The 27,403-nt window shown below is 42.7% G+C and overlaps 1 protein-coding gene across 19 annotated transcripts in view; it reads right to left on the reverse strand.

Annotated features, from left to right (window-relative positions):
• Positions 1-27,403, reverse strand: part of DRP2 (dystrophin related protein 2) — a 1,527,660-nt gene that overhangs the window by 861,418 nt on the left and 638,839 nt on the right. The gene's annotated exons all lie outside the window — the stretch shown is intronic.

The following is a 27,403-nucleotide window of genomic DNA, read 5'->3' on the forward strand; positions in this document are numbered from 1 at the left end:
TGGGCCGAGCGCCAAGATGACCTGAATAGCCTGGTCTATGGAAGAATAATGCATGCTAAACTCCTCGGATGGAATGAGAGAGTTGATACTGGGGACAAGTGACCCATGAGGAGCCGACAAGTCAAATATCAGTCTCTTTTTCCCATTGAACTTGCCTGTTATCAATCCCTACCGGACTGACCCTCCAAGACCTGAATGGAGAAACTAACAAGGGGCCAATCATATAACCTTTCATTAGCTCAGCATTTATTAATTCAGTGACAACAGCGGGATCGTTTACGGCAGACAGCAGATTGTCGCATTCAAATGTGGCCTGCGGCAGTGTGACCATGCCGGCGTGGAAGCCTCTATCAAAACTATTGATCAACCACTGGACCCAATCTGGGTCCGGGTGATCCGCGAGCAGAGCGGCCAAGACTGGGGTACGTACCCCGCCTAGTCATGCTGGCCCTTTCTGCCTACATGCAGAGCCCGGATGTGCCCTGAAGCAGTAGAAGCAGACGTGTAATAACCTGCAATTGCTGAAGTTGCACGAAGACATGTTATAGTTGTTACAAATTTGTGAGCCTCCGAGATAGTGTACTGGACGGCCCAACTTATCCACGGAAGGTGCGGACCTGCTGAAACTGTCCGTGGAAGTGGACGGTCTGGTGACGCCCTGCTCGCCCTGTTGAGCCAGCCCTACACACCACGCCGTAGTATGCGTGATTGATTGACAGGCGGCACATGCGGGGAATTTGAGATTTGCAAAGTGGCTGCAGAACATCTGTGAATCTTCGATGCTCCAGTCCGTGAGGTACCCATCTTGGCTGAAGGCCGCCGCTGCGATGGCTGAGAAACTTCTATGATAATCGAAATGGGTACCATTGTATTTGTATGCGTATTCAGTAACCCTCAGCAAATACAGGTCGAGCTCCTCTCTGCGCTCCGGCCTGGCTGAGCATATCACCTCCCTGTATTTGCTGAAGGCAATCACAAACTCGTGGATATTTAGCTTCCGTTTCAGCCTGGTGTCCTTACTCTTAAGGACAACAGATAAGTCAGCGCACGCTACCGTTCTAGTGTCCTCAACGTCGAAGGCAGATAGCAACAGGGCCGCCAAATTGATGTCCTTCCCTTCCAGTATGTCCTTTCTCAGGGCCGCTGGGACAAAATGGACTGGTGACACCCTTGGTGGCCCAGAGCGCCTACCTGGGTTGCCTACCGGAACAGGGGCAGACATCTGTGTAGGCGTTGGCGCCTGCAATGCTGCTGGAGCTGGGGGCCCCTGAATGCCCCTTCTCTCCAGAGAATCCAGCCTGCCCAACATGGAAGTCATCATTGCATGCAGTTCAGAGAGGGTGGACTGGCCCGAGGTCCCCTCCTGACTGTCGCCAGCCCCCTGATCCGCCATGAGGAGTTTGTACAACTCTGCTTTTCGGGCGGTTGCTGGAAATGGAATTGCCCTCTTGCGCAACTCCTCCATCAACTTGGGGATCGTCCAAGCCCTGTAAGCTGCAGAGGAGGGCGTCCCTCGCACGGAGCTTCTAGCTGGTGTATCAGGGATGGACATCGGGTCCTCTATGTCTGACACGTGAGACATGACCTGTCCGGGCCGTAACGGGTGACGGGGAAAAATCGTGAGTCACCAGATATGAGAAACGTGTACCCCCCTTGCTGAGTACTGACTGACCTTACCACCACTGTAACACAACAGTAAGACGCCTGAAACGAACAGCAAATCGACTGTAACCCTACAAACAACCGAATACATACTTAATGTTAGCTTACAGCTGCAGATGACTGCCCGTGCAATGTGGCCGAACCCAAGAGTGCTGACCGTAGTGCCAGTGCGACGCAGAGTACCACCTGAATAGTTTGAAACGAGGCCTGACCGTGTGTCTGACCGAGAACGTGTGCATGAATATAGTCATGAATAATTAAACCGTGAACACCTCCTGACTGCGAGTCAAGATTACAGTGTGCACCGTTTCTAACTAACTAGCGATGGCTCTGAAGACGTGTCAGCAACCACCGCAGGCAAGTGGTCACCCTTGAAGAAGAGTCAAGATCGCAGTGACCACTACACGTGTAAACGAAATGCTCTGTATGCGTGACAGAAGCAATGACGCCTTGAACCCTATCTGACATGTCGAGTCAGATATACAGTGATTCAGGGCCTATGTGTAACAGCAGCAGTGCGTAACATTAACTAATGTAACAGGAGCATTTGACTGAAATGACGTGAACTAGCGTCTGCTAGCGAAAGTGATGACCACCGTGAAACGTGAATAAATAACATGAACAACCGCCGTACGGTTGGTACTGACCGTAGCCAAGTTTGCAATGACCAGGAACGTAACGACCACCTAACTGGATACAGCCCACCTAATCTGCAAGAGAAACTAACAGTGTTCTAACCATATGGTTTACGCGCCACCTACCACCTCTGACCCATACATGCTGGCACCCCCTAGCCCCCCCCCCCTATGCCTGAAACTACCCCAACCCCACTAATTACTTGACTACCCCAAGCCTCTGACCCGGTACCCCGATATGCATGACCACCCCCCCCCCTAAACTGAAGCCACAGTAATATGGATTATAGTATTATTAACTTACAAGCTGCCCCTTGTCTGCGACAGTGCATGTGTCAGGAACTGTGGCCTGACACTGGTGCACCATGAGCCAGCCCCTTATTACTGCATGGTACCAATACACTCTGTAAGCCTAACACATTTCCTCACACACATTTTTTTTTTCCAGCACCACCTGCTGGCCATCCGTGGAGCTATACCGCCGGCTCACTGGCATGCTGTGACTCCGCCCGTTCAGAGCCCCGTGTTACACGTGAGACGCCGGCACAGGGAGACCCACGTGGGTCGCGTCTCCCCGCGCCTGCCATGCCGCCAGCTGCCGCTGGATCCAGAGGCCGTGTTCACTGCGGCCAGCCCGGGCACGCGCTGCACCGACGGACCGCCGCCTACATAACACGCTGGGTGCCGGAGCCTGCCCGCCAAACGAGGGGAGCAATATGCAACAGACCAGGGCCCCAGTAAAAGAAACCTGCCGGTCACCCGGCACTTACCTGCACCACCACACACCTGACCCAGCGTACGCAACAAAAGAACCCCCGCAATTTCGCCAACCCAGCATACGCCCAGAGGGCCGATGGATGTTAAATAGCCAAAGCCCCTCCCACAAATTCAGCCTGATAGGCTTCCCACATATTATATGATAGCTCTATAAAGCATGAGTAACCTGTGTACATGAATACATCCACCTGTAAAAGAAAATCTGCACAATCGAAATCTTTTTGGATAATGGCTTGTATGAAAGTGATAAAAAATATAATGGGTGTCCCATAATTCCGGTGTACCAAAAAAGATGAATTAATGTCCTGAAACAGAAATATCATAGTTCTTTGAAAATGGATATGCCGTGCTGGTAAATGTATGCTGATTAAAGCAAGTCCATATGTTCCTGTGATATGCGCTATTTGCAGGTATAAATATTAATAGAGAACAATCCTGTAATAGAAATGATCTGTTCGGCACGTTCTTGCCACTCACCGCACCACCGTCAGCCCGGGTTAGATGGCTTCAGATATGTGCTGCCGCGCTCACCGGAGAGCTCTTCCTCGGCATCTGACGTCAGCAATCAGCTGATAGGAGGTCAGCTGATGGCAGATCAGCTGACCTCAGGGGCCGGTGTAAGTTGGATTCCGTGGGTTAAATGCAAAACCCAAATGATGAAATCAGACAAAGTTCTTGAATGCAAAAGTCCAGATATAACTGAAATAATACGGCAGGTGAATGCAGCAGGTTGGTAGTGCAAATGGATCACAGTGGCAGAATTTCTGCACATAGAGCAATGTGATGATCGCTCCACAACCGCAGCTGTAGTGTGAACTAAGTCTTGTGCCAAAAACACTTGCGCTCTCACACCAAATGCGTTTTGGGGTTTTAAAAGCATATATAATACCCCTTCCTCAGTGGTGAATGACCTTATAGTTTGAGAGCTCTCTTTTATATGGTATTATAGCATGAAAAAAAAAAGGGAAGAAGTGTAATTAGTGTTACTAATAAGACCAGATACGGATCCAAAACCTGGACTACATATTTAGAATAAGTAAGAACGTGAAAACCAGAAATGGACGATATGTGTTATTCAATGCTCCAATTGGTGAAACTGATGCATACCAAATAGTGAATGACACATATGCAATATATACAAAATATATATGTCAAATATTTATTGAAGTGATCAAAGAAACAGGAAAATGGAATGAAATATAATATAATAGAAAAAAAATAAAAAAAAAATATATAAAATAAAATAAAAATAAAAATAAATATAAATAAAAATAAATAAATAAAATAAATATATATGAATAAATTAAAAAAAATTAAAAAATGAATTAAAAATAAAAATGTAATTAAATTAAATAAAAAATTTAAAAAATTTGAAATTAAAAATAAGAAATAAATAATAAATAGATATATGAATAAAAATAAATAAATATAAATAAAAATAAAAGTAAAAATAAATGTGGGAATAGATATAAAAATATATGAATAAAGATATAGTCAGGAAAATTTAGAGAAAACCAAAAAGTTCTAAATTAGAATTGAGGCCTCTTGGTTCGAGGCTCTCAAATTCAAAAAATGTTTGCGTCTCGGCTCTCGCCATACGAGTCAAATAACTGCCTCCCCTCCAATCCTTAGTTATGGCCTGTATCCCCACAAAAGATAGTCCCGCGGGGTCGCTATTATGCAATGTAGCAAAATGGCTAGATAATGGATGTTTCATACACCCTTTCTTAATGTTGTGAACATGTTCTGAAATTCTCACCTTAAGGGGTCTCTTGGTCCTCCCAATGTACTGTTTTTTGCAGCTACATTGTAGAAGATAGAGTACCCCTTTGGTGGTGCAGGTGATTAAGTTGGGTACCTGCCATTTGAAGCCATTGGCGGTGGAAGATACCACCAATGTCTTCCTTGGACCCCCCAACAAAAGACAATTTGGACATGAGCCGCAATGAAAAAAGCCCTTGGTGGTGAGCCAAGTCGAAGAACTAGTACTGATGGTTTTTTTTTATTGAAGGAGCTACAGTGATGCTCAAATTTGGAGCCTTGGTGTACACTATCTGGGGTCGAGATGGAACTATACTGCCTAACACCCTATCCTGTTGAACTAGATGCCAATGTTTTCGAATTATATGTTCAATTCTTTTGTAATCCCTATTGAATGGGAGTATGATTCGGGGAGATATATCCAGAGTTGCAGAATTACACCTACGGTCAAAAAAGGTTGCTCTGTCTAACTTATTGACCTCATTGAATGCATAGTCTAAAACATGTTGAGGATATTGTTTTTCTACAAATTGTGAGGTCAGAGTTTTGGCTTCATTTTGAAAATCAATATCTGACGTACAGTTGCGCTTTAAACGCCTATACTGCCCCTTCGGTACATTAACTAACCATCGTGGTAGATGGCAGCTGTCAAATTTAATAAAGCAATTTTTAGCCGTGGGTTTAGTATAGGTCTTACAATGTAACTTTAACCCCACTGGAAAAATTTCTATATCAAGAAATTCTATTTTGATATTACTACAAGTAGAAGTAAACTTAAGATTACCATTATTATTATTGATGCTGAGAATTAAGTCATCCAGTTCACACTGGGCACCCCTCCAAATTAAAATAATGTCATCGATATAACGACGCCAGAACACCAGGTTCGCGCCGAGCATGGGAGTGATAGTGGTATCCTCCCAAGCCGCCATGAATAAATTGGCGTAGCTCGGCGCGAACCTGGTGCCCATGGCTGTGCCTGTTAACTGTAAATAAAAAGTGCCTTCAAAATAAAAATAATTGTGGGTGAGTAGAAATTCTATAGCAGATGTGATGAATTGTGTTTGATCTGGTAGAATATCTCCTTTCTCCAGAAATTTAGTGACAGCCTCTATGCCCTGTTTGTGATCAATAATGGTGTAGCGTGAACTATCATCTGGAGTGGCTAAAATGTGATCAGGTGTCCAACTAAATTGTTCCAATAAATTAATAATTTGTGTAGTGTCTTTCAAATAATAATCGTTTTTTTGAACAAATGGCTGAAGAAAACGATCAACATACTGTGAAAGATTAGAAGTGAGTTAACCCAAACCCAAAACAATTGGTCTCCCAGGTGGGTGAAAAATATTTTTGTGTGTTTTAGGTAAACAATAAAAGATGGGTAATCGCTCAGGGGTGCCCAGTATGAATCTCGACTCATCCTCAGTTAAAATTTTATTTTCCAAAGCATCACGGCATAAACTATGTAATTGTGTACTGAATGTGAGAATAGGATCTGTCTCTAATTTTTTGTAAGTCGTTATGTCCTGCAACTGTCTCAAGCATTCAAGGTTATAGTCGCTGGTGTTTAAAATGACTACAGCACCACCCTTGTCCGCAGGGCGGATAGTTAAATTTGCCATAGATTGCAACTCCTGGATCGCTCTTTTTTCTCTGATACTGGTGTTGTATGTCTTAGGTTTGACATATTTCAAAGTCCTCAAATCACTTTCTACTGATTTTTTGGAAGATGTCAAATCTGGGCCTATTTCGGACTTGGGATTAAACCATGATCTCAACCTGCAATCAGTTTGAATATATTTAGATGTGGATTTCGGTTGTTCAGATGGATGTTTAATAAAATATTTTTTCAGACACAAATTACGTACATATTTCTCGATTCCAATGTAGACATTAAATTTATTTAATGAATGGTCAGGGGCAAATTTCAGTCCCTTATTTAGAATGGCCTCTTGATCCTTAGTTAATTCATGGGTACTTAAATTAATAATGGTATTATGTGTCCCTTCTACTGTAATTTGCCCATTTTCTGGGGTGGTTGTGTTCTGTGTTCTCCTTCTTGTTCTCCTACGTAATTTCTTTTTTTGGGGGTGGTTGGAATTGATGTAGATGGATGTTGTGTCTGTATTTGTAATCTCAATTGTTGTGTCGTCTGTTGTGAACTCAAATTGTGATTGTGCATGGGCTGAGATCTGGTTTGGTTGGAATATGAATTCCATTGATTGGGCATTGGGACATGTTGTTGTGTCGGGGAATTGTTCTGGTAATGATGGTAATTGCATTGAATTCCACTGATTGGTGTATGGAGAATAATGTCTTTGTGGATGATAGCGTGTGTCTCGACTGTAATTGGGATGTTGGTGTCTGTTCGACGGATTCCTGTAATGAGGGTAAAGTCGTCTGCGAGTATGAGGGGGTGAGTAGTCCCTCTTCTCGTAATACTGGTTCCTTTGGGCAGGGTAAGGTGGGGCATTGTGAGCCTGACCCTCTCCCAAAAAATTACTATTGTCCGTTAATGGGGCATAACGATTATGTAATGGAATGGTATCTGGATTTGGCAAGGGGGCTTCCAATTGTTGATTACTGTATTTTGTGGTCTGCCATAGCATTTTTTTGGTCTTTCTGCTTATAATTTCTAACTCTAATCTGTCCAGTTTATTGCAAATTTACTCCTGCTGCTTTTGATATTCACTAGTTTTCTCACATTTATCTACTTCTTTTTTGATATCTTCAATTTCTTTATCAGTTTCTTGTCTCCTTAAAATGATCATCCTCATTAAATCTTTAGAGTGTTCTCGCAATCATTTCGTCCATTTGTGGTTAAAATCAATAGTCTCCAAGTCCCCTGCTGGGGTCTTAGTGAGCATTAATCCTTTAGGTATAATGTCCATATCCAGGAGGTGGGAAAGGCTTTTGACCTCCCACTGGTTGCGTAACCTCCTGGACATGGCATTCTCCAACTTTCTATGTAGTTGTATTACATTACCAGTGTTTGGATTATTAGATTGGTGTTCCTGGTCAAAAACATAATTCTCAATAGACAATTTTTTATTTTCCAAATGAGACCAGACATCAGCCATTGTGTGGGAGCACTCCACAATGTGGGAAAGAAGTGGCTCAAAAAAAAAAAAAAAAGGGGGGGGGGAGCTCGACCCCCAAAAATTGAACGAGGTTAACTAAAAACTCTCTCCCACTGAGAGATGATAGATAAATAGGAAAAAAAGAATATTAGTCCTCAGTCCAAATATCTAAATAGATTCAATGGTGAATGTCTGGTATCAAAAAGACTGAAAAAAAACTAAAATGGTTTATATAAAGAATTTAATAAGTATGAAAATATTGGATGTTTGCATGGAGCGTTTCCCGCAGGGCCCTACAGTAGCGCTATAATAAAATTACAATAATAAAAATGTCTAAAATATCACAATGGACCACTACAGCTGTTGTAAATGAATTTCATTTGTGGATTGTGGCTAGCTGAATTGACATATGATACAAGAATATGTCTAACATACAGCAGCTCAAAAAACGACAAACCATATATATTATATGATAGCTCTATAAAGCATGAGTAACCTGTGTACATGAGTACATCCACCTGTAAAAGAAAATCTGCACAATCGAAATCTTTTTGGATAATGGCTTGTATGAAAGTGATAAAAAATATAATGGGTGTCCCATAAATCCGGTGTACCAAAAAAGATGAATTAATGTCCTGAAACAGAAATATCCTGCAAAGAGAATATAACAGTTCTTTGAAAATGGATATGCCGTGCTGGTAAATGTATGCTGATTAAAGCAAGTCCATATGTTCCAGTGATATGCGCTATTTGCAGGTATAAATATTAATAGAGAATAATCCTGTAATAGAAATGATCTGTTCGGCACGTTCGTGCCACTCACCGCACCACTGTCACTGTTAAATGCAAAACCCGAATGATGAAATCAGACAAAGTTCTTGAATGCAAAAGTCCAGATATAACTGAAATAATACGGCAGGTGAATGCAGCAGGTTGGTAGTGCAAATGGATCGTAGTGGCAGAATTTCTGCAAATAGAGCAATGTGATGGTCGCTTCACAACCGCAGCTGTAGTGTGAACTAAGTCTTGTGCCAAAAACACTTGCGCTCTCACACCAAATGCGTTTTGGGGTTTTAAAAGCATATATAATACCCCTTCCTCAGTGGTGAATGACCTTATAATTTGAGAGCTCTCTTTTATATGGTCTTATAGCAGGAAAAAAAAAGTGAAGAAGTGTAATTAGTGTTACTAATAAGACCAGATACGGATCCAAAACCTGGACTACATATTTAGAATAAGTAAGAGTGTGAAAACCAGAAATGGACGATATGTGTTATTCAATGCTCCATTTGGTGAAACTGATGCATACCAAATAGTGAATAACACATAAGTACATATGCAATACATACAAAATATATATGTCAAATATTTATTGAAGTGATCAAAGAAACAGGAAAATGGAATGAAATATAATATAATAGAAAAGAAAAAAAATTTATAAATCAAAAATATAAAATAATATAAAATAAATAAAAATAAATAAATAAAAGAAATATATGTAAATAAATTTAAAAAATGTATTAAAAATAAAATTAAAAAATTTAAAATTAAAAGTAAGAAATAAATAATCAATTAATAAATAAATATATTGCTGACGTCAGACGCCGAGGAAGAGCTCACCGGTGAGCGCAGCAGCACATAGTGCGAACATCACGCCGCCCCGGCTGGAGCATATCTGAAGCCATTTAACCCGGGCTGACGGTGGTGCGGTGAGTGGCACGAACGTGCCGAACAGGTCATTTATATTACAGGATTGTTCTCTATTAATACTTATACCTGCAAATAGCGCATATCACTGGCACATATGGACTTGCTTTAATCAGCATACATTTACCAGCACGGCATATCCATTTTCAAAGAACTATTATATTCTCTTTGCAGGATATTTCTGTTTCAGGACAATAATTCATCTTTTTTGGTACACCGGATTTATGGGACACCCATTATATTTTTTATCACTTTCATACAAGCCATTATCCAAAAAGATTTCGATTGTGCAGATTTTCTTTTACAGGTGGATGTATTCATGTACACAGGTTACTCATGCTTTATAGAGCTATCATATAATATATATGGTTTGTCGTTTTTTGAGCTGCCGTATGTTAGACATATTCTTGTATCATATGTCAATTCAGCTAGCCGCAATCCACAAATGAAATTCATTTACAACAGCTGTAGTGGTCCATTGTGATATTTTAGACATTTTTATTATTGTAATTTTATTATAGCGCTACCGCAGGGCCCTGCGGGAAACGCTCAATGCAAACATCCAATATTTTCATACTTATTAAATTCTTTATATAAACCATTTTAGTGTTTTTCAGTCTATTTGATACCAGACATCCACCATTGAATCTATTTAGATATTTGGACTGAGGACTAATATTCTTTTTTTTCCTATTTATCTATTATCTCTCAGTGGGAGAGAGTTTTTAGTTAACCTTGTTCAATTTTTGGTGGTCGAGCTCCCCCCTTTTTTTTGTTATATTTGTAAATTACGTCTATTAAAAAATCTTAATCCTTCCAGTACTTATTAGCTGCTGAATGCTACAGAGGAAATTCTTTCTTTTTGGAACTGTGATGACATCACGAACACAGTGCTCTCTGCTGACATCTCTGTCCATTTTAGCAACCATGCATAGCAGATGCATAGCAGATGTATGCTAAGGGCAGCATGGTGGCTCAGTGGTTAGCACTGCTGCCTTGCAGTGCTGGGGACTTGGGTTCAAATCCCACTAAGGACAACAATAAATAAAGCGTTATAATTATTATAATAACGTCAGCAGAGAGAACTGTGGTCGTGATGTCATAAGAGAGCATTCCAAAAAGAAAATAATTTCCTCTGTAGCATTCAGCAGCTAATAAGTACAGGAAGGATTAAGATTTTTTAATAGAAGTAATTTACAAATATGTTTAACTTTCTGCCACCAGTTGATTTAAAAGAAAAAAGGTTTTCACCGGAGTACCCCTTTAAGGGGTTAAAAGGAAGACAGACAGTGTAGTCTGGGTTCTCTCCAGAAGACAGCAAGGTGGCTGTAGGGGGGGAGGCAGGGGTCCTGGTGAGGAACACACAGTCCGAGCTGTGAGTGGCCCCAAAAGTGATGTGGACGAGACACACAGTAAGAGGTTGCAAACGCTGTGTGTGAACAGTGAGTAGAAGGTTACAGGAGGCATAAGTTTAACTGGCCAGGAAAAGCCCACCAGTTGATAGTCAGGGCACACTGGATTGTTTAGTTAGTGACTACACAGTCTGGGGTTTCGTTTGTTCCTGTCTTATGTTTTTATTTATCCTGCAACCTGTCTAAATAAAGCTGGCGAGGGGCCGGACTTGTACGATGTACGAAAGTGCTACGTTTTAACATAGAGTTACAAGGTAGCACTTTCGTACATCCATATACCAACAGAGAATATAAGTTAAAATTGTACCTGAATTGTAAATCAGAATATGTAGTATATGTGCTAATGTGCCCATGCAATCTAATATAGGTGGGGGAGACAACATGTGAATTTAGGACCAGGTACAATCAACACAGGTACAGCATAAGAAAGAAACGCCAAGATTTACCCGTGTCTAAACACTGGATTGAAGCGAATCATGTTGAGAGCGATTTAATGTTCATACTTATAGACCATGTCCCTATAACCAAACAGGGGGGTGATAGGATTAGTAAGCTGAAATGCCTTGAATTAAAGTGGATATTTGAATTACAAATGTTGAGACCAAAAGGTCTAAATATAGATTTTAAGGTGACACACTACATCTACAATGCATAGAAGGGATGTCTGTCGGCCACGAGCCACTGTATGTTAGTAACTATATATCATTATATTTAAATTTTTATATTTTCACTTTGTTCAAATGAGGAGTCGCCGCGTATGTAAATTACATCACTCACCAACTAAAATGCATCACTTATCATCTGGATGACCCCGCCTACATTTGTGGTACTTAACCCCTTAACGACGAGCGCCGTAAATGTACGTCCTGGTGAGGTGGTACTTAATGCAGCCAGGGACCTGCGCGTAATGGCGGACACCCGCGATCTCGCGGATGTCCGCCATTAACCCCTCAGATGCCGTGATCAATACAGATCACAGCATCTGCAGCATCGCGGTCATTAAAATCCGATCATCCAGCACAGCAGACGGAGGTCCCCTCACCTGGCTCCGCTGCCTTCCTGGCATCTTCTGCTCTGATATGCCTTCCCGCAGACCAGAGCAGAAGATGACCGATAATGCTGATCAGTGCTATGTCCTATACATGGCACTATTAGCAATCGAGTGATTGCTATAAATAGTCCCCTATGGGGACTATTAAAGTGTAAAAATGAAAGTAAAAAAATTAAAAAGATAAAGTAAAAAAAAATTGAAAAACCCCCTCCCCCTGATTAAAACGTAAATTGTCCCATTTTCCCTATTTCCCCCCCAAAAAGTGTTACAAATTTTTTTATATACATATTTGGTATTGCCGCGTGCGTAAATATCTGAACTATTAAAATAAAATGTTAATGATACCGTACGGTGAACGGCGTGAATGTAAAAATAAAAAAATTCCAAAATAGATGCTTTTTATAACATTTTATTCCCAAATTCTTTTTAATAAAAAATGGATTAAAAGTTCTATATAAGCAAATTTGGTATAAATAAAAAGTACAGATCACAGTGCTAAAAATGAGCCCTCATACCGCCGCTTATGGGGAAAAATTTAAAAGTTATAGGTCTTAGTTATAGGTCTTCAAACTAGGGGGATTTTAAACGTACTAATTTGGTTAAAAAGTTTGTGATTTTTTTTAAGCGCAACAGTAATAGAAAAGTATGTTATCATGGGCATCATTTTAATCGCATTGACCCAAAGAATAAAGAACACATGTCACTTTTACCGTAAATTGTACGGCGTGAAAACAAAACCTTCCAAAATTAATTTCACCACACAAATAGTATTTTTTTGGTTGCGCCATACATTTAATGGTAAAGTGAGTGATGGCATTACAAGGGAAAACTGGTCACACAAAAAAGAAGCCCTCATACTAGTCTGTGGATGAAAATATAAAAAATTATGAATTTTTGAAGGCGAGGAGGAAAAAACGAAAAAATAAAAATTTAATTGTCTGCGTCCTTAAGGCCCAAATGGGCTGCGTCCTTAAGGCGTTAACAGGATGGCTGATCAAACTGCGATAGAGCTCCAGAATCATCGGTATGTCATCTTTGATGATAGAAATTGAGGTCCTAATCTGTGTGACACTGTATGTATGTGTAGGTACAAGCCCCGTGGGACTACATAGTCCAATCCCAAATATGCACCTGTGCAACGTAACACCGACCCCTTTGGGGGCCGGAGGTTACGGACACAGAGATTGCCGAAGCTGACCCATAACAAGTTTCTGGAATGAGACAGCTGAAGCCTGTGTTAGGGATCAGGGATAACGCTGTACCCTGTACAAGTGCATATCTGTATGTAATTTCAGGACCTCTTACACACTTGTGGGCAATTTTTACATTATGCCCTTTACTAATATGGCCGACGGGAGTCCCGTGCGCTCTATGCGCAGTTTCGAGTGCATCTTGCGCATGCGCGTGGATATATATATATGCAAGCGATCAGGTGACTGTGAGATAGTCACATGATTTCAGCCTCCCTGCCGGAAGCTGCACTAGCATCCAGAAGTTGTATGCCGACATGGCATGAAGCTGTACATCCCTATCAATACTCTATAATTTGGGTGAGTGACGCACATACAGTGTGACTCCTCCTACATCCTTCACGCCCAAAAGTACTAATTTATACACTGTTGATATGATTTAATGCAATTTTATATAATCTTCGCCCATAAGGCGTCTTATGTTCACTGAGTATGATGATGTGATTTTTTTATATGATTGTGATCACTTGTAATTGCATTATATTCAAATATCTCTCATTGTTATTATAACTATTTATGCATAATGAGATGTGATGATGTCATGGAGATACTTCCTATTTAAGAAACCACTTGAGCACATGTTACTTGCTTGACAAAGACCATGTGAGTCTTCGGAGTGCTGCTGCAATTTTTTTCGTAGATAGATACAAAATATATAGGCGACTGCAGCTCTCAGGAGTAGCAATGTGAAGTAGCTTTATTCCAAGAAAATGCACAACATGCTATGTTTCTGTGGTCTCACACCACCATTTTCAAGCAACAAGTAAGTGATCCCAAGGCATTATATATATATATATATATATATATATATATATATATATATACAAAACATGTGATAGCTCATTAGCATAATTAAACATCAAAGTGCAAAGTGCAGTTAAGGGACATCATTTTGTGTCCAAAGACATAGTTAATATATATGTGGTCTCGTGTAATCACAATAAAGTGTCAGAAGTGCATTAAAATATGATACATAAATATTACATAATGTAGTAGGCGCAGTAGGTAAATTGTGCACCCGGCAGCCATATTAGACAGGAGCAAGGTATCTCACACTGGCATTAAAAAGCCGTTTAGTGCATGCCAGTAAGAGGGGGCAAACTAAAACCCTGTATCTGCATACCATAAGTTCAATTTGTCAAGGCCATGTTAAAAAAAAGGGGTATTGAACAAATAAAAATAGTAGTAATAGTCATACATTAGGCTCATAGATTAAAATAAGTCCACAAAAGTATTAGAGCCACAGGGAAAAAATGTAAAACACTAGTGGAATGGAATATTTACCTGTGGCTCCCTAACCCACCCTCATTTCATCTAGTCAAACCATACATAGTGGAAGGATCACTATACATAGATTATACCATTGGGGTACCAATAGAATTACTGGTACCCCGATGGTATAATCAATGTATAGTAATCCTTCCATTTTTTTAAAAAAAACTTAACTGTGCTTTTTTTTTTCTTCAAGTTTATTGTGCTGTGACCAACTGAATTTTTACATAGGCCTATTGAGAATATCCTGATTTTGGATAAAATTTACTTTCATCTCCTGAGTTCTTTTGTCCCCATGACCATTTTCTTAACCTCCCACCGATTGGCTGAACATACATGTGGGGAACCCATCCCACACACAGTTATGGACCCTTAAGCCATTGGATCCTCCAGTGGTGTGAACAGTGCCTTATTCACAAACTGATCGCAACCCAGTGCTGGGCTGCAAGACGGGCAGGACACTCTGAAAGGGTTGCGGATAACATGTGCCCATGTATGTTTGACTATGAATGAACGATGTCCCGCTTTGGCCGGTGATAGGCTGAAGCGCCGTGTGACGTTCCTGGCTAAGGGAAGTAGAAAGAAGACAGCCCGGCCGACCGATCAGCTGTATCGGAGCTCCGGAATAAAAGTAGTAAGGTAAGTGAAAGTTTATTTACACTTTTTTTTGCAGCCCGGGCAGGATAGAATAAGAATAGTCCGTACCGGACTATTCCTTTAACTACAGTCATGGCCGTAAATGATGTCACCCCTGAAATTTTTCTAGAAAATGAAGTATTTCTAACAGAAAAGGATTGCAGTAACACATGTTTTGCTATGCACATGTTTATTCCCTTTGTGTGTATTGGAACTAAACCAAAAAAGGGAGGAATAAAAGCTGACTGGACATAATGTCACATCAAACTCCAAAAATGGGCTGGACAAAATTATTGCCACCCTTAACTTAATTAGAGATGTAGCGAATTGTTCGCCGGCGAACAGTTCCCGGCGAATTTAGCATGTTCGCGTTCACCTCACTGGGCGAACATATGTGACGTTCGATCTGCCCCATATACTTTAACATTGCGGTAAAATTTGACCCTGTGAGTTAGAGTCAGCAGACACATTACAGCCAATCAGCAGCAGTCACTCTCTTCCAGACCCTCCTATCTCTTGCACGGATGCCATTTTACCCTCATTCGGCATGCTGCAGGCTTAGGAAGTGGAGGGTCAGAGAAGCTGCTCCTGCTGTACAGGGAAAGCGATAGCTAGGTTGCTGCTAGGTGGTGTCTTCAGGGTCCAGTTTACTCCCAGTGTAACATCTGCTTTAAGGACAGCACCCAAAAAAGCCCCTTTTAGGGCTCAAATATCAGTCCGTGTGTCTTGCAACAGCTGGAGGCACCCTGGTTGGGAGGGTACCGCTGGTTAAAAGGGGTACTCCAGAATAAAACTTAAGTTCTTTCAAGCAACTAACTACTACAGTATTCAAAGGGCTGAAAGATATCAGTCCGTGTGTCTTGCAACAGCTGGAGGCACCCTGGTTGGGGACCACTGCTTAAAAGGGGAACTCCGCTGGCAAGCTTTTTTTCTTTAAAGCAACTAACTACTACAGTATTCAAAGGGCTGAAATATATCAGTCCGTGTGTTTTGCAACAGCTGGAGGCACCCTGGTTGGGGACCACTGCTTAAAAGGGGAACTCCGCTGGCAAGCTTTTTTTCTTTAAAGCAACTAACTACTACAGTATTCAAACGGCTGAAATATATCAGTCCGTTTGTTTTGCAACAGCTGGAGGCACCCTGGTTGGGGACCACTGCTTAAAAGGGGAACTCCGCTGGCAAGCTTTTTTTCTTTAAAGCAACTAACTACTACAGTATTCAAAGGGCTGAAATATATCAGTCCGTGTGTTTTGCAACAGCTGGAGGCACCCTGGTTGGGGACCACTGCTTAAAAGGGGAACTCCGCTGGCAAGCTTTTTTTCTTTAAAGCAACTAACTACTACAGTATTCAAAGGGCTGAAATATATCAGTCCGTTTGTTTTGCAACAGCTGGAGGCACCCTGGTTGGGGACCACTGCTTAAAAGGGGAACTCCGCTGGCAAGCTTTTTTTCTTTAAAGCAACTAACTACTACAGTATTCAAAGGGCTGAAATATATCAGTTCGTGTGTTTTGCAACAGCTGGAGGCACCCTGGTTGGGGACCACTGCTTAAAAGGGGAACTCCGCTGGCAATCATATTTGGTGCAAATCATATTTGGTGTGACAGTTGTGCAAATTAAAAAATATATACCTTTTTTGGCTGTTAAATAAAACCAGTCACTGTCAGTTCACGTCACAGTTGCCAGTTTTTTTTGCCTGCAGGGCAAATTGTGTCACCCTAGTGCAAATCTCATTTGGTGTGACAGTTGTGCACATAAAAAAAAAAAAAACCTTTTTTGGCTGTTAAATAAAACCAGTCACTGTCAGTTCACGTCACAGTTGCCATTTTTTTTGCCTGCAGGGCAAATTGTGTCACCCTAGTGCAAATCACATTTGGTGTGATAGTTGTGCAAATTAAAAAAAAAATACCTTTTTTGGCTTTTAAATAAAACCAGTCACTGTCAGTTCACGTCACAGTTGCCAGTTTTTTTGCCTGCAGGGCAAATTGTGTCACCCTAGTGCAAATTAAAAAAAATAAAAATACCTTTTTTGGCTGTTAAATAAAACCAGTCACTGTCAGTTCACGTCACAGTTGCCAGTTTTTTTGCCTGCAGGGCGAATTGTGTCACCCTTGTGTAAATCACATTTGGTTTGACAGTTGTTCAAATAAAAAAAAAAACACCTTTTTTGGCTGTTAAATAAAACCAGTCACTGTCAGTTCACGTCACAGTTGCAAGATTTTTTTGCATGCAGGGCAAATTGTGTCACCCTAGTGCAAATCACATTTGGTGTGACACTTGTGCAAATTTAACCAAAAAAAATCACAGGCAGAGGAAGGCCACCCCGCAGGGGCCATAGTGGTGCTGGGATTCCCTTTGGCCCTAGAATGGCCAGTGTTCAGAAGCCATGTACCCTAAACCCCCAAAGTTCTGAGGACTTAGTTGACTGGCTATCAGAAGACACCCAATCTACTACAGCTTCCGCTCGGAACCTTGACGCACCATCCTTCTCCTCCTCTAGCTTAGCTTTGGGCACCTCTCATGCTACCACTCGCCCGCCTGCCGCCACCACCAACACTAGCACCACAGCAGCTTTACTTGATCCGTCAGAGGAGTTATTTACACATCAGTTTGAAGACATGAGTGATGCGCAACCATTATTACCAGAGGATGTAGTTAACAGTCTCAGTCAGGCAGCATTACACACATGGAAGTACGGTGTGATGATTATGTTGTACCCGCTGCTGCTTCCTTTTTTAAGGGTGTCAGATAGCGATGAAGGTGTTGATGATGACAATGTGTCCGTGGATGCCACGTGGGTGCCTGCTAGAAGAGAAGAAGAGGGGGAAAGTTCAGATGGGGAGACAGAAAGGAGGAGAAGAAGACGAGTTGGAAGCAGGGGGAGGTCGTTGCAAGGAGCTAGTGGAACAGTTAGACAGCATGCATCGGCACCCGGGGTCAGCCAGACAGGACGCCAATCAACGCATGCTGTTGCCACCACCAGAATGCCGTCTTCGCAGAGCTCAGCAGTGTGGCATTTTTTTGGGTGTCTGCCTCTGACAACAGCGAGGCAATTTGCAACCTGTGCCAGAAGAAACTGAGTCGTGGGAAGTCCAACACCCACCTAGGCACAACTGCTTTGTGAAGGCACATCACAAACGCCTATGGGATCAACACGTCAGTACAAGCAGCACATAAAGTCAAAGCCGCCATCCTCCTCCTGGTCCAGCATCTTCAGCCAGGTCAACCACTGCTGCCCTCCTTGCCCCCTCTAAACCATCCGCCTCTTCGTCTCTCACCTTGAGCAGTTCCTGCTCATCTGCCCACAGTCAGGTGTCTGTCAAGGAGATGTTTGAGCACAAGAAGCCAATGTCTCAAAGTCACCCCCTAGCCCGGTGTCTGACAGCTGGCTTGTCGGAACTGCTAGCCCGTCAGCTTTTACCATACAAGCTGGTGGAGTCTGAGGCCTTTAAAAAATTTGTAGCCATTGGGACACCGCAGTGGAAGGTACCCGGACGAAATTTTTTTGCACAAAAGGCTATCCCCAACCTTTACTCCATTGTGCAAAAGGAAATTATGGCATGTCTGGCAAACAGTGTAGGGGCAAGGGTCCATCTGACCACTGATACCTGGTCTGCAAAGCATGGTCAGGGCAGGTATTTCACCTACACTGCACATTGGGTAAACCTGGTGACGGCTGCCAAGCATGGAATGCGTGGCTCTGCAGAGGAGCTGGTGACACCGCCACGACTTGCAGACAGGCCTGCTGCCATCTCCTCTACTCCTCCTACCCCATCCTCTTCCATAACATCCTCGGTCGAGTCCTCTTCAACTGCTGTGTCTTGCTCCACATCACCGGCACCCCCCCAGCTCCCCAGGTGCTATTCCACATCCCGGATACGGCAGTGTCACGCCATCTTGGGGTTGACTTGCCTCAAAGCGGAGAGTCACACCGCACCAGCGCCCCTGTCAGCCCTGAACGCACAGGTGGACCAGTGGCTGACTCCGCACCAACTGGAGATCAGCAAGGTGGTTTGTGACAATGGAACAAATTTGTTGGCGGCATTGAGGTTGGGCAAGTTGACACATGTGCCGTGCATGGCACATGTGTGTAATCTGATTGTACAACGCTTTGTGCTCAAGTACCCAGGCTTACAGGATGTCCTGAAGCAATCCAGGAAGGTGTGTGGCCATTTCAGGCGTTCCTACACGGCCATGGTGCACTTGTCAGATATCCAGCGTCGAAACATGCCAGTGAGGCGCTTGATTTGCGACAGCCCGACACGTTGGAATTCAACACTCCTAATGTTCGACCGCCTGCTCCAACAAGAAAAAGCCATCAACAAATATTTGTATGACCGGGGTGCTAGGACATCATCTGCGGAGCTGGGAATTTTTTTGCCACGTTACTGGAGGCTCATGCGCAATGCCTGTAGGCTCATGCATCCTTTTGAGGAGGTGACAAACCTGGTCAGTCGCACCGAAGGCACCATCCTCGACATCATACCGTTTGTTTTCTTCCTGGAGTGTGCCCTGCGAAGAGTGCTGGATCAGGCAGTAGATGAGCGTGAAGAGGAAGAGTTGTGGACACCATCACCACCAGAAACAGCCTTATCAGCATCGCTTGCTGGACCTGCGGCAACGCTGGAAGAGGATTGTGAGGAAGAGGAGTCAGAGGAGGAATGTGGCTTGGAAGAGGAAGAGGAAGACCAACCACAGCAGGCATCCCAGGGTGCTCCTTGTCACCTTTCTGGTTCCCGTGGTGTTGTACGTGGCTAGGGGGGGAAGAAGATTATACCTTCCCTGACATCAGTGAGGACGAGGAAGGGGACATGAGTAGCTCGGCATACGTCCTTGTGCAAATGGGGTCTTTCATGATGTTGTGCCTGTTGAGGGACCCTCGTATAAAAAGGATGAAGGAGAACGACCTGTACTGGGTGTCCACGCTACTAGACCCCCAGTATAAACATAAAGTGCCTGACATGTTACCGCATTACAGCAAGGCGGAAAGGATTCAGCAGGTCCAAAATAAATTAAGAAGTATGTTGTACACAGCATATAAGGGTCATGTCACAGCACAACAGGGATCTAACAGGGGAAGAGGGAAAAGTAATCTTCCTCCTCCTCCCACGAACATGCCGGCAAGGACAGGATGCTTTACAGACATGCTGTTGATGGAGGACATGCGGAGCTTTTTAAGTCCTACGCATCGCCACAGCCCTTCGGGGTCCACCATCAGAGAACGACTTGACTGACAGGTAGCAGACTACCTGGCCATAACCGCAGATATTGACACTCTGAGGAGCGATGAACCCCTTGACTACTGGGTGTGCCGGCTTGACCTGTGGCCTGAGCTATCCCAATTTGCTCTCAAACTTCTGGCCTGTCCCGCTTCAAGTGTCCTGTCAGAACGGACCTTCAGTGCAGCAGGAGGTATTGTCACTGAGAAGAGGAGTCGCCTTGGTAAAAAAAAGTCTGGATTACCTCACCTTTATTAAAATGAATGAGTGATGGCTCCCGAAGGGACTGACACTGGGCGATACATTTGACTGAACAAGGCCTGATCAGATGAGCTGCCTTGGGCTAAAAATGGTCCACACGCTGCTGTATTTGAACTTTGAATGCCTTGCGTGACTTATCCGCCACCACGTAGGGTTCAAGCCGCAATGTTTTAGGGCACTTTCTGCATGGCGAAACAAACAGAAATTTTTCACCAGAAAAAGTGCAGCAGCAGAGGCCAGAAAAATTAGGCATATACATCTGGCTGGAAAATTTGGTATTGTCACAGCTGTAGCAGCGGCCAGAAAAATTGCAGCACAATAACAAGTGCAGCAGCAGATGCCAGAAAAATTAAGCATGTACACATGGATGAAAAATTTGGTATTGTCGCAGCCGCATCTGTAGCAGCGGCCAGAAAAATTGCAGCACCAGAAAAAGTGCAGCAGCAGAGGCCAGAAAAATTAGGCATGTACACCTGGCATGGTGCTGCAATTTTTCTGGCCGCTGCTACAGATGCGGCTGCGACAATACCAAATTTTTCATCCATGTTTACATGCCTAATTTTTCTGGCCTCTGCTGCTGCACTTGTTATGGTGCTGCAATTGTTCTAGCCGCTGCTACAGCTGCGACAATACCAAATTTTCCAGCCAGGTGTACATGCCTAATTTTTCTGGCCTCTGCTGCTGCACTTTTTCTGGTGCTGCAATTTTTCTGGCCGCTGCTACAGATGCGGCTGCGACAATACCCCATTTTTCATCCATGTGTACATGCCTAATTTTTCCAGCCTCTGCTGCTGCACTTGTTATGGTGCTGCAATTTTTCTGGCTGCTGCTACTACAGCTGCGACAATACCAAATTTTCCAGCCAGGTGTACATGCCTAATTTTTCTGGCCTCTGCTGCTGCACTTTTTCTGGTGCTGCAATTTTTCTGGCCGCTGCTACAGATGCGGCTGCGACAATACCCAATTTTTTATCCATGTGTACATGCCTGATTTTTCTGGCCTCTGCTGCTGCACTTGTTATGGTGCTGCAATTTTTCTGGCCGCTGCTACAGCTGCAACAATACCGAATTTTCCAGCCAGGTGTACATGCCTAATTTTTCTGGCCTCTGCTGCTGCACTTTTTCTGGCCACTGCTACAGATGCGGCTGCGACAATACCAAATTTTTCATCCGTGTGTATATACCTAATTTTTCTGGCCTCTGCTGCTGCACTTGTTATGGTGCTGCAATTTTTCTGGCCGCTGCTACAGCTGCGACAATACCAAATTTTCCAGCCAGGTGTACATGCCTAATTTTTCTGGCCTCTGCTGCTGCACTTTTTCTAGTGCTGCAATTTTTCTGGCCGCTGCTACAGATGCGGCTGCGACAATACCAAATTTTTCATCGATGTGTACATGCCTAATTTTTCTGGCCTCTGCTGCTGCACTTGTTATGGTGCTGCAATTTTTCTGGCCGCTGCTACAGCTGCGACAATACCAAATTTTCCAGCCAGGTGTACATGCCTAATTTTTCTGGCCTCTGCTGCTGCACTTTTTCTGGTGCTGCAATTTTTCTGGCCGCTGCTACAGATGCGGCTGCGACAATACCCAATTTTTCATCCATGTGTACATGCCTAATTTTTGTGGTACTCTCTGCTGACTTCTCTGTCCATTTTAGCAACCGTGGATATTAGATGTATGCTAAGGGTAGCATGGTGGCTCAGAGGTTAGCACTGCTGCCTTGCAGCGCTGGGGCCTTGGGTTCAAATTCCACTATGTGCTGCCTCAAGGGGGGTTCTAACTATGTGCTGCCTAATACAGTATGGGGGAATCTTATGTGCTTCCTAAAGGGGGATCTAACAGAGAATCCTGGAAAGGGTGGCAGAGTATTTAAACTAGGTGTGTGGGGGGAGGATAAGAAAGCAGACAGTGGGATGGATAGGTTAGAGAGTGGTCAGGACATAATGGTGGGTGGAGAGGAGTCCTGTGGGGGGAGGTTAAGAGCAGATAAGGAGATCCATGGGTTACAAACCAGCCGTAAAAATAAATGTAGCCCGAAAAATTGTAATCCCAATAATTCAAAAAATTCCATTAGCCTCAATAACTACAATAAGCCCCCTTAACTCAAAAAATACCATTAGTCCCAATAACTTAAATAATAACGTTAGACCCAATAACGCAAAAAATCCCATTAGCCCCAATAACTTAAATAGTACAATTAGCCCTTATAACGCAAATATTAACATTAACCCCAATAACTCAGAAAATCCCATTAGTGAGACTATATGTGTAAAACTTAATGGAAATGTAAAGTGTATGTTCACAAATGCCAGAAGCCTAGCAAATAAAATGGGGGAGCTTGAGGCCTTGATACTGGAGGAACATATTGATATAGTTGGGGTCACTGAGACATGGCTGGACTCCTCACATAACTGGGCTGTTAATCTGCAGGGGTTTACATTGTTTCGCAAGGATAGAATGAACAGAAAAGGTGGTGGAGTCTGTCTGTATGTAAGAAGTGGTATGAAAGTCAGTGTGAACGATGCCATAGTGTGTGATGATTCTGAGGATGTGGAATCACTGTGGGTAGAATTACAAAAGGAGGGAAATACTGAAGAAATAGTATTAGGTGTAATCTACAGACCCCCTAATATCACTGAAGAGATAGAAGGTTGGCTGAATAAACAAATAGAGAGGGCTGCCCGGGCAGGTACAGTGGTAATAATGGGAGATTTTAACTATCAAGATATAGATTGGGGCCGGGGGCTGGCTAAAACTACAAAGGGGAGAACATTCCTAAATTTATTGCAGTATAATTTTATGGGCCAGTTTGTGGAGGACCCAACAAGAAGTGATGCCTTGTTGGATCTGATCATTTCCAACAACGCAGAGCTGGTTGGTAATGTAACTGTGCGGGAAAACCTTGGTAATAGCGACCACAATATAGTTACTTTTGCCTTCAAATGTAGAAAACAAAGACAGATGGGGAAGGCAAAAACATATAGCTTTAAAAAGGCAAATTTCCCTGGGCTGAGAGCTGCACTACAGGACATAGACTGGGGGGAGGTGTCGTCAAATACTAATACAGAAGGTAAATGGGAAATTTATAAATCAACTCTAAATAACTATACAGCTAAATATATACCAAAGGGGAACAAATATAAACGATTAAAACTAAATCCTACATGGCTGACAAATGATGTTAAAAGAGCAATAAACAACAAAAAAAAATAGCCTTCAAAAAATTCTAATCTGATGGGTCAGCTATAACATTTAAACAGTACAAGGAGCTTAATAAAATCTGTAAAAATGTAATAAAAACTGCAAAAATTCAAAAGGAGAGACAGTTGGCCAAAGAAAGCAAAACTAATCCTAAATATTTTTTTAGATATATAAATACAAAAAAAAACAAGGACAGAGCATGCAGGACCCCTTAATAATGATAATGGGGAGGTTGTCATGGGCGATCAAGAGAAGGCGGAGCTACTGAATGGGTTCTTTAGTTCTGTATATAATAGGGAAGAAGGAGGAGCTGACAATGGACAGGTCAGTGCTGGTAACGCATCATGTAATGTACTGAACTGGCTTAATGTAGAAATGGTACAAGGTAAGTTAAGTAAAGTAAATGTAAGCAAATCCCCAGGACAGGATGGACTACACCCAAAAGTTCTTAGAGAGGTAAGTTCAGTAATATCTGTACCCTTTTTCATGATATTTAGAGATTCTCTGGTGTCTGGTATTGTGCCAAGGGACTGGCGCAAGGCGAATGTGGTGCCAATCTTCAAGAATGGCTCTAGGTCTTCGCCAGGCAATTATAGACCGGTAATTGTGGGTAAATTGTTTGAAGGACTTATACGGGATTACATACAGGAATACATAGGGGGTAATAGTTTTATAAGTGATAGCCAGCATGGGTTTACTAAGGATAGAAGTTGTCAAACCAATCTAATTTGCTTTTATGAAGAGGTGAGTAGAAGCCTTGACAGAGGAATGGCTGTGGATATAGTGTTTCTGGATTTTGCTAAAGCATTTGATACTGTCCCTCATAGACGTCTGACAGGTAAGTTAAGGTCTTTGGGCTTGGAAACTTTAGTTTGTAACTGGATTGAACACTGGCTCATGGATCGTGCCCAGAGAGTGGTGGTAAATGATTCGTACTCGGTTGGTCCCCGGTTGTTAGTGGTGTACCCCAAGGTTCTGTACTGGGCCTGCTGTTGTTTAATTTATTTATCAATGATATAGAGGATGGTATTAACAGCTCTGTTTCTATCTTTGCAGATTACACCAAGCTTTGTAGCACGGTACAGTCTATAGAGGATGTGCATAAGTTACAAGATGACTTGGATAGACTAAGTGTCTGGGCATCCACTTGGCAAATGAGGTTCAATGCGGATAAATGTAAAGTTATGCATCTGGGTACTAATAACATGCATGCGCTGTATGTCTTAGGGGGGATTAAACTGGCAGAGTCACTGGTAGAGAAGGATCTGGGTGTACTTGTGGATCACAGACTTCAGAATAGCATGCAATGTCAGGCTGCTGCTTCCAAAGCCAGCAGGATATTGTCATGTATCAAAAGAGGCATGGACTCGAGGGACAGAGACATAATACTCCCCCTTTATAAAGCATTGGTACGGCCTCACCTGGAATATGCTGTTCAGTTTAGTCGCCTGTCCATAAAACGGACACTGCGGAGCTGGAAAGGGTGCAGAGACGTGCGACTAAACTAATATGGGGCATGGAACATTTTAGCTACGAGGAGCGATTGAAGGAGTTACAATTGTTTAGTCTTGAGAAGAGACGTTTAAGGGGATATGATAAATGTATATAAGTATATTAATGGCCCATCCAAAAAATATGGAGAAAAACTGTTCCAGGTTAAACCCCCCCAAAGGACGAGGGGGCACTCCCTCCGTCTGGAGAAGAAAAGGTTTAGTCTAAAGTGGCGACACGCCTTCTTTACCATAAGAACTGTGAATTTATGGAACAGTCTACCTCAGGAACTGGTCACAGCAGGAACAATTAATAGCTTTAAAACAGGGTTAGATACATTCCTGGAACAAAATAACATTAATGCTTATGCAGAATTATAAAACTACATCCCTTCCCCTTATCCCCTTACACCCTTCCCTTCAATTCCCTGGTTGGACTTGATGGACGTATGTCTTTTTTCAACCATACTAACTATGTAACTATGCCTAAAGGGGGATCTAACTATGTGTTGCCTAAAGGGAGGCTCTAACTATGTGCTGCCTAATATGGGGGAATCTATGTGCTGCCTAAAGGGGGGATCTAACTATGTGATGCCTAAATGGGGGCTCTATGTGCTGCCTAAAGGGGGCTAAAGCACGTTATTCAAAACCATTTAGGAATCTTAGGTGATTTATGCCCTTTAAGGATTAAAACCAGACTCTGCATCAACTATGTAATTTTCCATGGGAGTTTTGCCATGGATTCCCCTCCGGCACGCCACAGTCCAGGTGTTAGTCCCCTTTAAACAACTTTTAAATCACTATTATGCCCAGAAAGAGTCCCTGTGGGTTTTAAAATTCGCCTGCCCATTGAAGTCAATGGCGGTGTGCTCGTTTTTTAAAATTTTCGGTTCGCGAACCGCGAACGCGAACTTCCGCAAAAGTTCGCGAACCGAAAATGTTATGTTCGCGACATCACTAAACTTAATATTTGGTTGCACACCCTTTAGAAAAAATAACTGAAATCAGTCACTTCCTATAACCATCAATAAGCTTCTTTCACCTATCAGCCGGAATGTTGGGCCACTCTTCCTTTGCAAACTGCTCCAAGTCTCTCTTATTGGAAGAGTGTCTTTTCCCAACAGCAATTTAAGTTTTCTCCACAAATGTTCAATGGAATTTAGATCTGGACTCATTGCTGGCCACTTCAGAACTCTTCAACGCTTTGTAGCCATCCATTTCTGGATGCTTTTTTATGCAAACCGAGCTTTCTGACACTGGGCTGTACAGTGCGACCCAAAATCCTTTGGTAATCCTCAGATTTCATGAGGCCTTGCACACATTCAAGGCACCCAGTGCAAGGGGCAGCAAAACAACCCACAAAACATCATTGAACCTCCACCATATTTCACTGTAGGTACTGTGTTCTTTTCTTTGTAGGCCTCATTCCGGTAAACAGTAGAATGATGTGCTTTACCAAGAAGCTCTATCTTGGTATCATCTGTCCACAAGTCGTTTTCCCAGAAGGATTTTGGCTTACTCATAGTTTGCGCTGACACTGATGCTCCCTGAGCCTGCAGGACAGCTTGAATATCTTTGGAACTTGTTTGGGGCTTCTTATCCACCATCTGGTTTATCCTGCATTGACACCTTTCATCAATTTTTCTCTTCTGTCCATGCCCAGGGAGATAAGCTACAGTGCCATGGGTTGCAAACTTCTTGATAATGTTGAGCACTGTGGACAAAGACAAATCTAGATATCTGGAGATAGACTTGTAACCTTGAGATTGTTGATATTTTTCCACAATTTTGGTTCTCAAGTCCTCAGACAGTTCTCTTCTCCTCTTTCTGTTGTCCATGTTTAGTGTGACACACACAGACAAACAAAACAAAGACTAAGTGAACTTCTCTCCTTTTTATCTGCTTTCAGGTGTGATTTTTATATTGCCGACTCCTGTTACTTGCCCCAGGTGAGTTTAAAGGAGGATCACATGCTTGAAACAATCTTATTTT

The sequence above is a fragment of the Hyla sarda genome, chromosome 9, assembly GCF_029499605.1.
Source record: "Hyla sarda isolate aHylSar1 chromosome 9, aHylSar1.hap1, whole genome shotgun sequence".
In the NCBI taxonomy this organism is placed as follows: Eukaryota; Metazoa; Chordata; class Amphibia; order Anura; family Hylidae; genus Hyla; species Hyla sarda.